Here is a 12,376-nt window from a genome sequence, read left to right as displayed (position 1 = left end):
AATCTGATTCCTCTTAGGTCGTAATTTGATCCCCTCAGTTGGAATCGAGCTTGTAGGTTAGGCGGCAGACAGTTTGCGTGGTCCTTGTACATCATTTGAACAGTTTTGAAGTTAATCAAGTCATGAAATTTTAATAGCTTGGATTTGATGTTGAGCTCATTTGTGTGTGCTCTGAACGGTGCGTTGTGAATGATCCGAATTGCCTTTTTTTGAAGGATAAAAAGTGGATAAAGATGAGTTTTGTGTGTGTGTCCCCAAATTTCCGAACAGTAACTGAGGTGCGGCAAGACAAGTGCGCTGTAAAGAGTTTGGAGAGCCCTCTAGCATATTTTGTGCTCTAAAGAGAATGGAGATGGTCCTAGCAAGCTTATTGCACAGCCGCTCCACATGGGCCTTCCATGTTAATAAGTCATCTAAAACTACACCTAAGACTTTGTGCTGCCGTACTCTCTGTATCACAACGTTGTTTATCTGTATGTTTAAGTGCTCGTTGAGACCTTTCCTGCCAAATAACATGTATTTGGTTTTTTCGAGATTCAGAGATAATTGATTTGCGTCGAACCATTGTTGCAATTTTGCTAGTTCCGCATTTATTTGCTTAGAGAGACTTGTTAGGTCCTTCCCTGAACAAAAGATGTTGGTGTCGTCCGCAAAAAGTACAATTTTTAGTAGGTCAGATGCTTTGTAAAAGTCATTTATGTATAGGATGAATAGTTTCGGTCCCAGGACGGAGCCTTGGGGCACGCCGCATGTGACTTGACGTGTAGTTGATTTGCACCCATCAAATGTTACATATTGCGATCGGTTATGTAGGTAGCGACGTACCCAATTTAGAACGACGCCTCGAAGTCCAAGTCTGTTTAGTTTGTCCAGTGGAAAAGCGCTATATAAGTATAACACCATTTACCATAAGATATTGTGGTTAACAGTATCAAAGACTTTTTTGATACTGTTTCCGGGAGAGTCAGAACGGGGCCGTACAGTCGATAAAGAGGCCGGCTTCCCCTTGATTTTAATGCATCATACACCAAAAATGTGGGGTGACTGGGGTCAGTTGGTAACGGGGGTGATGTGACAGTCAGTTGTGGGGGTGGTGTGTCGGGGCTCTGCTCCTGTGCCGACCCACGGCGGCCTCTCGGCATTCTCGTGCTCCCGCCTTTCTCACTTTGATACCCAGGCATCCTCCTTGGGCTCCGGCGTGGATTGACTCTCGGTGTTCTCCTGCTTCCGCCTTCCTCTCTCTTTTCTACCCAGGAATCCTCTTTGGGCCCTGGCGTGGATCACCAGCTGGGTACCGGCAGGTCAGCAGGATGTCGCCTCTTCCGGGTGGGGATGCTGTCATGCCCCAAGCCTAGTGGGCCATGGGGGTCCCGTGGTGTGCAGCATCGGTAAGGGGGTTGTGGCAGTGGCTGGGGATCCAGGCTGGCGGGCAGTGGTGGGAGGCACTGCCGCATCCCCTCATCCCTTCCCTGAGGACAGGTTAATGGGGGAGCGGATGGTTCGGGGGACTGGCGTCTCAGGAAGATGGACGTGGCCTCTTTGGCGGAGCTGTGGGAGGAGGGGTGGGCCCTGGGGTGGCCCCCGCACATCATTTCCACTTTTCTGCAGGACTATTTCACGTCTGAGTGGGTTCCCGCAGGAATGGGTGCAAACAAACACACTCAGGTAGAGAGATCATCGGTGCCAGGATTAGCGATCAGGTAGCATAGAATAGGATGTCACATACCCACACGTACATGTCATACACATAATTCTGTGCTCCATACCACATATTGCTGATTTGAGTACGCTTCACCCCACCTAATCACGTATCCTTTTACCTCACCTCCTTTCCTCTTTCTCCTCAGTTATCAGGCCCCCCACATGATGTCCACGGGTAGACTGTATACAATTAGCTAACGATGGCACCACTATTCGCATAGGCGTGGAGCAATGTATTTCTTGTTGTTGTTTGTTGTTCTTCTGCTCTTCTGTCTGCTTCCTTTCATTCTATCCACCCATAACCACTCCCTGCTCGCTGCTTTCTCCTAATAAATAAAACATTATGAACATCTCCGACATCAAACTCCAATGTGATGAATTAAAACTGTTCAGACCATAAGGACACTCAGATTCCTATTCTCCGAGTCTAAGCAGCTGAACAGGACAGTTTGGAAAAAAAAAAAGATTAATTTGACCTTATCATATCAGTCATGGGAACCGACTGTACGTTAGAATATCCTATACCTTATCTATATACTATGATGGGAAACATGTTGACATTCAATGAACCGGGCCACGCAGTTTCAAAGTGATGACTAATAATATAAGTAAACCCTAACCATTTCAGCATATATTGTATGGGTCTTACACCCATATAATATATGCTGAAATTCAATATTAAGAAATGGATGTGCATATGGTTCAGAAATTGTAATATTTCATTAGAGAAAACAAGAGGACAATATGTGTTAACAAAAAATAAATAAATAAATACAGTTGTCTGTAAGGCGTAGTTCTTCATGATAGGCACATTATTTATATATTGCAAGTGATTGTTTGAAACTGTTTCAACCCAAAACCATTACAAAAAATATTCTAACCAATTTTTTTGAGAGTTTTTTGAGAGGCTGAATGCACCAGAGTACCGGAGGTTTTTGTTTTAGTTTAGTTTTGCCACTAGAGAGCAGTGTTTTCTAAGGCAATACGTTCTAACTTGATTGAGAGAACTATTTGCTACTGCAGTGTTGTGGTGTCTAAAATAATATCTCATGTACATGTAGCAATATTTACCTTTGACTCAATGAAACTGTCTTCCCCTCTGTTTTTTCTAATTTGCATCAACCAAATGCATGTATGCAAATAATTTGCAAATGCAAATTATAACTGAGCCTCCAGCGCTACAATTGCACAAGCAGCCCTATTCATCAGAAGACAGATAACAATCAATACCAGAATGTATATTTGCAAAGACCTCTTTTACTCTGTTGAGTTAGAAAGGCACTCTATAGATGCAGTCCATTTACCGCAGACCTTATTGATGTTCAGTGTCACACCCAAATATATTTAGTTGAATTTCACCTCCATTTTCCTTTTGCCCAGAGCTTTAAAGTAGCAGTGCACAAGAAGCTAATCTCTCAGCCCGACAGTCTGGCTAATGGTAAGTGTCAATGTAACTGATGAGGCTCCTGTCCACATTGACCTGTTTACAGACACTAAACGCTTCAGGCGTGAATGGTGATTGCGATAAATAACTCATCCACAATAAATACAATAATTGCCACTGGAAATGAATCATCAGCATGTACTGTAGTATCTGAAAAGTCAGCCTTTCTCATCACTCCAACAAATTCTATTGTTTAATTTGTTTTACAGCTGAAGTGAAGCAGATATACTGAATGACTTATCGCTCGGCGCAACAGCCATGATTCGCCATTCGATCGCTTAAGCCTTGGTGCATCCCTGCAGATGACTCAAAGAGTCAAAAACTCTCTGCAGGCCTTCCAATTCTGCCTACACAAGCTGACAGAGGCACAGCTGCCCAGCCATCAATGTCAATAAGCACGATTGTTTAGCTCTTTGCATCTTGTGTAATGCACAGAGAGAGAAGGGAGGCCACGAGCCAGCAGAGAATGTGACTGATGAAACCCCGCGTGTGCACGTGCGCGTGTGCAAACTGAGGTAACGTATAGTTAATGCCACGGTCATTTTTCAGCTTCGGGTTTCAACAATAGACGACTCCCAAGAAAATTTTAGTGTCAGCTGACCTACAACTGCAGTCTCGGCAAGAGTCTTGATGGATAGTACTGGACTGTCTCAGAAAATTAGAATACACAATATTCTAATTTTCTGAGACAGTCCTGTAGATTGTTCTATGTAAAGGACGTCAGCCAAGGTCGGCCCCCCACATTTTTACCACGCCAAATCTGGTCCCCTTTGCAAAAAGTTTGGACACCCCTGCTTTAAATGGTGGATTAATGTACAGGACTGTCTCAGAAAATTAGAATATTGTGTATTCTAATTTTCTGAGACAGTCCAGTATATGTTTGGTTTATGTACAGTGGGGCAAATAAGTATTTAGTCAACCACAAAATGTGCAAGTTCTCCCACTTGAAAATTAGAGAGGCCTGTAATTTTCAACATGGGTAAACATCAACCATGAGAGACAGAATTGGGGGGGGGGGATATGGAAATCACATTGTTTGATTTTTAAAGAATTTATTTGCAAATCATGGTGGAAAATAAGTATTTGGTCAATACCAAAAGTTTATCTCAATACTTTGTTATGTACCCTCTGTTGGCAATAACGGAGGCAAAACGTCTTCTGTAACTCTTCACAAGCTTTTCACACACTGTTGCTGGTATTTTGACCCATTCCTCCATGCAGATCACCTCTAAAGCAGTGATGTTATGGGGCTGTCGTTGGGCAACACAGACTTTCAACTCCCTCCACAGATTTTCTATGGGCCCCATTCATTCTTTCCTTTACACAGATCAGTCGTCCTGGTCCCTTTGCAGAAAAACAGCCCCAAAGCATGATGTTTCCACCCCCGCGCTTCACAGTGGGTATGGTGTTCTTCGGATGTAAGGCAGTATTCTTTCTCCTCCAAACATGAGAACCTGTGATTCTACCAAAAAGTTCTATTTTGGTTTCATCTGACCATAACACATTCTCCCAGTCCTCTTCTGGATCCTCCAAATGCTCTCCAGCAAACCGCAAGGCGCAGACGGGCCGTGTACTTTCTTCAGCAGGGGGACACATCTGACAGTGCAGGATTTGAGTCCTTTGGCGGTGCATTGTGTTACTGATAGTAGCCTTTTTTACTGCGGTCCCAGCTCTCTGTAAGTCATTCACTAGGTCCCCCTGTGTGGTTCTGGGATTTTTGCTCACGGTTCTTGTTATCATTTTGGCGCCACGGGGTGAGATCTTGCATGGAGCTCCAGATCGAGGGAGATTATCAGCGGTCTTGTATGTCTTACATTTTCTAATAATTGCTCCCACAGTTGATTTCTTTACATCAAGTGTTTTACCTATTGCAGATTCAGTCTTCCCATTCTGGTGCGGGTCTACAATTTTGTCTGTGGTGTCCTTCGACAGCTCCTTGGTCTTGGCCATAGTGGAGTTTGGCGTGTGACTGACTGACATTGTGGACAGGTGTCTTTTATACCAATAATGAGTTAAAACAGGTGCCATTAATACAGGTGACGAGTGGAGGCTCGTTAGACCTCGTTAGAAGAAGTTAGACCTCTTTGACAGCCAGAAATCATGCTTGTTTGTAGGTGACCAAATACTTATTTTCCACTCTAATTTGGAAATAAATTCTTTAAAAATCAAACAATGTGATTTTCTTTTTCTTTTTTTCCACATTCTGTCTCTCATGGTTGAGGTTTACCCAAGTTGACAATTACAGGCCACTCTAATCTTTTCAAGTAGAAGAACATGCCCAATTGGTGGTTGACTAAATATTTATTTGCCCCACTGTATATATAAACTCTTAATAACCTCTTTATTGAAGCCATTTGGTCATTCGTTTATGCATATGTCTAGACCTCAGTCTGCATAGACTGGTGTTCCTATTGTGGAGAACCTAGCAGTATGTGCTTTGTTGATCACTGCAACTAATGCAGAGAGGATAAACCACTAACACTGCTCTTGAAACTTCATCTACAGACTTAAAAATGCTGACCTCCATGTCTAACTGTACTGACACCTCAGATTTTCTGCCCTATATAATTCAAAACAATGAATTTTGTTCATAATTCATGAAGCAACTCTCCTAAGGCACTTGGAACATTTAGATTTTAAGTCTTTAAGATATTCTTGGCTACATACCAAGTCACGATACAATGCTATTGCAATATTTGGTCTATAAATATGATTTAATCTATATAGCTACTATATGATAAATCTTGTTAACAAGCATGGGTTTCTAGTTAAATAATACCGTTTGTCTCCTTTAACCCTTTCAGAGACAGTGGTCACAGTGGACAGCTATTCAAAAGTTGGCACTTTAGACCTTTAATTTTTTTATTCAACAAGTAAATAAATAACGATAGTATATAATAATAATAATAAATTATAAAATAACATAAATTATAATAAATAATGTGTGCATTAAAACATTGAAGTACAACAACAGCAATCAGTCGCTTTCTTAGTGGGTTGTAGATATTTATTCTTCATCACACCAAAATGATTGGAGCAACGAGAAGTGAAAAAGCCAAATTAAACTCATTAACCTTTATAATCATATTGTCATCAAGTAGCCGTCGCTTCTCCCTCATCCGAGTGAAGAAAGTATGGAAAAGAAATGTATTCCGTTACTAATGGTGTTGACAAATGTGCTCTTACTGAGTCACCGTTTTAGAGTACAATCAAATTGCCCCACAGAATTGCATTATACTTTGAGTTATCATATAATTGCATTTTCGTGCGCACATCAGGTCAAGGTGCCCCACTTAGCAGTATTTCTTGTCGCAGTTTAAGCTCCATATGACTTATACGCTCATGCTTTCTCGCATCCTGTGCTTTTCACCGTCATTCATTCGTTTATTGCTGGCTTTTTCCACCCTCCGTTTTCCTGCAGGCGATAGTTGCACTTGCACTTTCATATTTTCCATCATCTTTAAACAATGTCAGCTGTATTTGAAGGGATGACAGCGAGCTATTCACAGCTGCTGTGACTCATTGGATGATTCCAAGAGCATACTGATTTCCAACATTGTTACTTGATGCATACAATTTCTGTCTGTTTGGTGTTTGAAGAAGCAGTTTTTTTCTGGTGTTACTGGATGTTCTTTGGATATTCTGTGCAAACGTAATTTTGCTGAAGTGTACGCCTTGTGATAATTATGAATTTTTTTTTTTTATGAAGTTCCTCACTGAAAATGAAGTCAGCTCATTTTTGACAGAAAGTACTAAGTAAATTAACTACTGTACCAGTGAGTCTTGAATTAAAAGAAGTTAAATTTAATTTTTGACATTTTTGTACAGTTTGACCTCAGTAGGTGTCATTTCAGCCAATCAAAAATGATGTAATTTGTAGGGCTGTCAAACGATTAAAATTTTTAATCGAGTTAATTACAGCTTAAAAATTAATTAATCGTAATTAATCGCAATTAATCGCAATTCAAACCATCTATAAAATATGCCATATTTTTCTGTAAATTATATATATATTCTGTAAAATAATTTGTTGGAATGGAAAGATAAGACACAAGATGGATATATACATTCAACATACGGTACATATGGACTGTAGTGGGGATTTCACTCTACTGTCATTTAAATCTGTCTATGCTGTCCTCACTCCGAAGCGTCTACTTTTTCCAAAGCTAGACAGCTAGTGAACAACGCCTTAATAATCAGACTTCTTTCTTTTTCATCTGATTTATTAATAAAATGGCCTCAAACCACTGTCCTCTTTAGACCGTAGTGAAACTACAAAAAAAAAGTACACAAGCATTGCATTAGCAACAATTTTAGCTTAGCACGCTATACAGGTTCACTAAACATAAACAAAAAGCGTCTCATACAAAAAAATATAACATTTCGCTTACTAACATAATATGTACATTCTTTACAACAACCATACTGACAGACAAATCTTGTCCAAGGATCATATAAGCACAACATTACAATGTAGGCGTAAGCCCGAGACGTCGTGCAGCCATATTGAACTGGCAAGAAAGCAATAAACCATGTCGCAAAGCGACCACAAGAGTTCGCTGTTAGACAGCACAAATCACCTTGCTGTAAAACTTACCAAAAGGCAGAATACTGTCATGTGCGTTAATTGCGTCAAATATTTTAACGTGATTAATTAAAAAAACATAAGCTTGCAGTATGACGTCACCCTCGCCCTCGTTTGCTTCAGCCTGTTCGATCACGCGATGTCTTTAAAGCGCCGTAAAATTTAAACTACTTGACATAGGGTCAGCATTACTCGATAGCACAAATTTTGACCTCTCTCCTAGTTTTTATTTGCTACCGATAGACCTCAGAATACCGGAGATATGATCATTTTCATTCAATTGTAGGAAATATGTTTTCTCCACTAGAGGGCACTCATGGTCTTTGGAGTGGTGATGTTCCATTTCTGTAGATTTTCTAGTCGAAATTCGATGATCTTCATTTTTGTGGCCTAATATGGTCTTGTAATAGGATATACTGTAGTACCGTATAGTAATAACGGTTCATATACAGCAGGGGTCATGAATTAAAATTCCTCTGGGTCCGAAATTAAAAAATTACTACAATCTTGGTTCCGGAAATATTTTTAATGTGTCTTGTTTTTTTTTCAAAAAATACAAACATATCTTTGCGTGGCCATGCTGATAATTACAACATTCAAAAATATAAATACAATATAAAAGGTGCATAAAACTAAAAAAGTGCTTTAATTGAATCATTGAATAGCAACATAAGAGCATGTTCAAGACTTTTTTTTTTTTTAATTGTGGATGCTGACAGGGGGATTTGCTTTATTTTTTGACAGACCTCTTCTTTTTGCTTTCCATCAAGCAAAGTTTCAGCAACTGCACTCATACAATCTTTGACAATCGGTGCGTCACTGTAAGACTTTTTGTTTTGACCCAATATCCACCCTATTCTGAGGGAGCATTCATTTGCGCGTTGCTGTGCAGTGAATTAATGAACCATCAGCCTTGAGGTGTGATCATATTGAGCCCTTAATTCCGCTACTTTTTTAGAACGGATGGCAGAGTTCATAGGGAAACTTTGCAAAAAAGCTGCATGCTTCGTCTCATAGTGCCTATTCAAATTGCTGCTTTTTACAAGTGCTACCGTCTCTGAACAGATGAGGCATAGCGGTCTTGTGCTGCCGCCAGATAAAATGAACAAAAATGTGTTGGTCCACTCCTCCTTAAACACTCTGTTTTCTGCATCAATCTTGCGTAGTTTTGAGCACGCTATTTGCCGTACCTTTTCGCCTCTTCCTCCAACTTCATTCGGCTCAGTTTTTGGCTGTCACTCCGCGGAGTCTGTAAAGCGAATGTACTGTGAGACATGCTGTTCTAAAAATAACTTTCAAATGCTTCACTCCCATTGGCTGGCTCACGCGCGTCACCACTAAGGTTTTTGTTTGTTGCCCACCTACACCCTGCAAACCCGCAGAAAAAAATGATTTTGTTGTTGCAACGTGTATTAATCCGGACAGCTTGAGATCCGGTCCAGAAGGCTTGGGGGTCTGGAACCGGACCGAGGTCCGCGGTTCCGTGACCTCTGATATAAAGGATGTTGTGCTGAGAAAAAAATACATATCATTGTTTAAAAAAAATATCATCCATTGTAAGCAGGTACTTACAAAGTTCTTCACCAAATACTTTTTTAAAAATTTTTTTATTTGTACTTAGTATATTTTTGGGATGCATACTTTTAATCAGTAAAATTTTAGGCTACTCTACCCACCTCTGAAATAGAGCAAAATCATTGCTATACTATAGAATAACATTTTAATGGACAGGAAATTAATTTCAAGGATGTCAGTAATAAGTGTTTGGTTCTTGATACCCAACTGATATGATAGAGTATTAGGAAGAAACTGCAAGACTTTTTGTATGCTTGTGAATTTTCTACCATAGGAGTGCAGTGTTACTGCCTCATCTTAAAAAACTGGCTTTCTGTATTGTGTTTGTGTGCTTTCTTACCTGTGTCGACTTTGTGTGTCCTCCAACAGTGCAGAAAACATGCACGTAAAGTGGAGAATCAACCAAGTGTGAATGATAGTTTGGAATAAGCTCCAGTCCAGGATAAGAAGAATGGGTGGGAAATTGATTCTAAGATCTGTTCCACACAGTTAACTCCTTTCTCAATCTAAGCCATGTGCCAAGTATACAATTTTCAATGATAAAGACACAATTTGTTGGCCTGCCATTGTCTACTTTAGCTTGTTTCTCTGTGCTATAGTAAAGGTAAGGAGTGAAACAACTCTGGACATACTTGGTCCTATTGTGCTAGTATTCCTGCTATAGATCTACTGTATAATATCACAGAGTATTTATCATCAACTGCCGGTCGGCATTTTTGCGATAGGTATAATAATTCGTTAATAGGTCGTTAAGATTTTGTCAGTGTGATTAATTGTGTTCTTAAGTAACTCAAGGCATGGAGTGAAACACTTGGCAGTGAGGAAAGCTGTTAGGAATTGAGCTATGTCCATGAAGACGTCCATTATGGCTCCTCAAGGAAGTATGAATTAGCTCAACAAGACATTACAGTGACAAAAGCAGACGTTCAAAACATTGGGGCACGCTGCCTTCCATCTAGAATAAAAGTTTTTAGATGCATTAAATGAATTAACTCATTGTAAGCGTTCCATATATATCAAGGATTTGTTAAAATTTTCTGTTAGATTCTATGGATATTAATTTAGATGGATATAAAAAAAAATGCATAGCGTTATGCATAGTATATTACTGTAAGTGAACTATGAAATCATTTCACCAGTGATCAACAAATTGTTTAATTGTGCTTTGTTTTTTGGGGTTTTTTTTAGACTGCCCGGAAAGAGGGCTGAAGATCTAATTTGCTTTGTTGTTCTTCTTCTCCTTGGCTAGGATCCTAACTAAAATGGCTATGCCTCCATTATTCATGGATGGATCAGAATGAAATTTGGTAGGTACTGTATATTCTCGGAGTGTATATGCATTGATCCTTGGAGCTTGGTTTTTGATTTATTTGTCTCTGGACTGATTAATTCATTGCAGACTTATTGTTGCCTGTAGTTTCTGAGTTGGCCAGCAGAGGTCACACCCATTTCGGTTGTGCTTTTCGTGTCTCTGGGCTGATCTGGTATTTAGAGACCTAGGCGGTCTTAGCTCAATTTGAACCTGTTTTATTCTGCATCTGCATGCAATAAGCACAACACAATTTTAAACATACAATTATACGAACTATAATGTCTGAAAACATAGTTCCTGCAGACAGTAGGAGGCTAAAATAGTTGCTTTTCATTATGTTTTTAGTTTTTTATAATAAAGGCAACCTGCATGTTCCTGTAGGATTTTTTTACAAAGCACAACAAAAATTGAGTTTTATACATTTTTTATACATTACATATTACATTTTATTCTGTATTTGTAAAACATATTTGCCCACTTGAGATATTGTGACCAATAGGACTCCACGTGTCCCTGGCTGCCCTCTCACAGATTGACATTGGAAATTATGTCACATAATTGCCAAACCAGCGAAGCTAAATCAACAGCAATTCCAACGCTCCACTGGTGACAGTCTGCACCCTCAAGCTGGCTGAAAAGGTAATCCAGGTCGACCGGACTAGGAGTTACTTGTTTCAGTCAATGCATTAGTCTGACATTACAAGAAGCTAGCCAAATGTTTAACTTTATGAGCTCCTAGACAAGCTGAACTGCTGTCTTTTTTTTTTGTTTCTTTTAACTGAAAGATCCCACAAATGACGAGGCAAAAGACAGCAATTGATATAAAACAAACCAGTAAATGGAAGCATGGTGCTACAGGGCATCCAGTCTTCCAGGGAAAAAAAATACCAAGAATATGAGCATGTAGGAGTAGTACTTGAAGAAACAGAAGAAGCTTGGCTTATCTAGTAAAGGTGAGCACTTGTCAGTTTTATTGGAGTAAATGACATGGAGGAGACAATATACAACTCAACACAAGCACAGAAAGTTACTTAATATGTGTTCAGCTACTGCGGAGTCTTCATTTTTCCTTCTAATTGGCTAATTGCCTATCATGCAAATTTTAATGTATTCATGCATTCACTCTAATTTGTAAAAATCCTGCTTTTATTTTGATGCTTCACAAGCACTGAAAGCAGGAAGTGGGCTCGACATAGGTACACCTTCAGTCACAATACTGAAAAATATTGCTTTGGAACTAATACCTACAGTGGGGCAAGTAAGTATTTAGTCAACCATCAATTGTGCAAGTTCTCCTACTTGAAAAGATTAGAGAGGCCTGTAATTGTCAACATGGGCAAACCCCAACCTTAGAGACAGAATGTGGAAAAAAACAAAAACAAACAGGAAATCACATTGTTTGATTTATAAATAATTTATTTCCAAATTAGAGTGGAAAATAAGTACTGGACTGTCTCAGAAAATTAGAATACACAATATTCTAATTTTCTGAGACAGTCCTGTACATTAATCCACCATTTAAAGCAGGGGTGTCCAAACTTTTTGCAAAGGGGACCAGATTTGGCGTGGTAAAAATGTGGGGGGCCGACCTTGGCTGACGTCCTTTACATAGAACAATCTACAGGACTGTCTCAGAAAATTAGAATATTGTGTATTCTAATTTTCTGAGACAGTCCAGTATACGGTCACCTACAAACAAGCAAGATTAATCAATTTCTTCTAACGAGCTCTAACGAGATCTAACGAGACTCCACTC

This window comes from Corythoichthys intestinalis, chromosome 10, assembly GCF_030265065.1.
Source record: "Corythoichthys intestinalis isolate RoL2023-P3 chromosome 10, ASM3026506v1, whole genome shotgun sequence".
In the NCBI taxonomy this organism is placed as follows: domain Eukaryota; kingdom Metazoa; phylum Chordata; class Actinopteri; order Syngnathiformes; family Syngnathidae; genus Corythoichthys; species Corythoichthys intestinalis.
Note: the sequence above shows the minus strand (reverse complement) of the source record.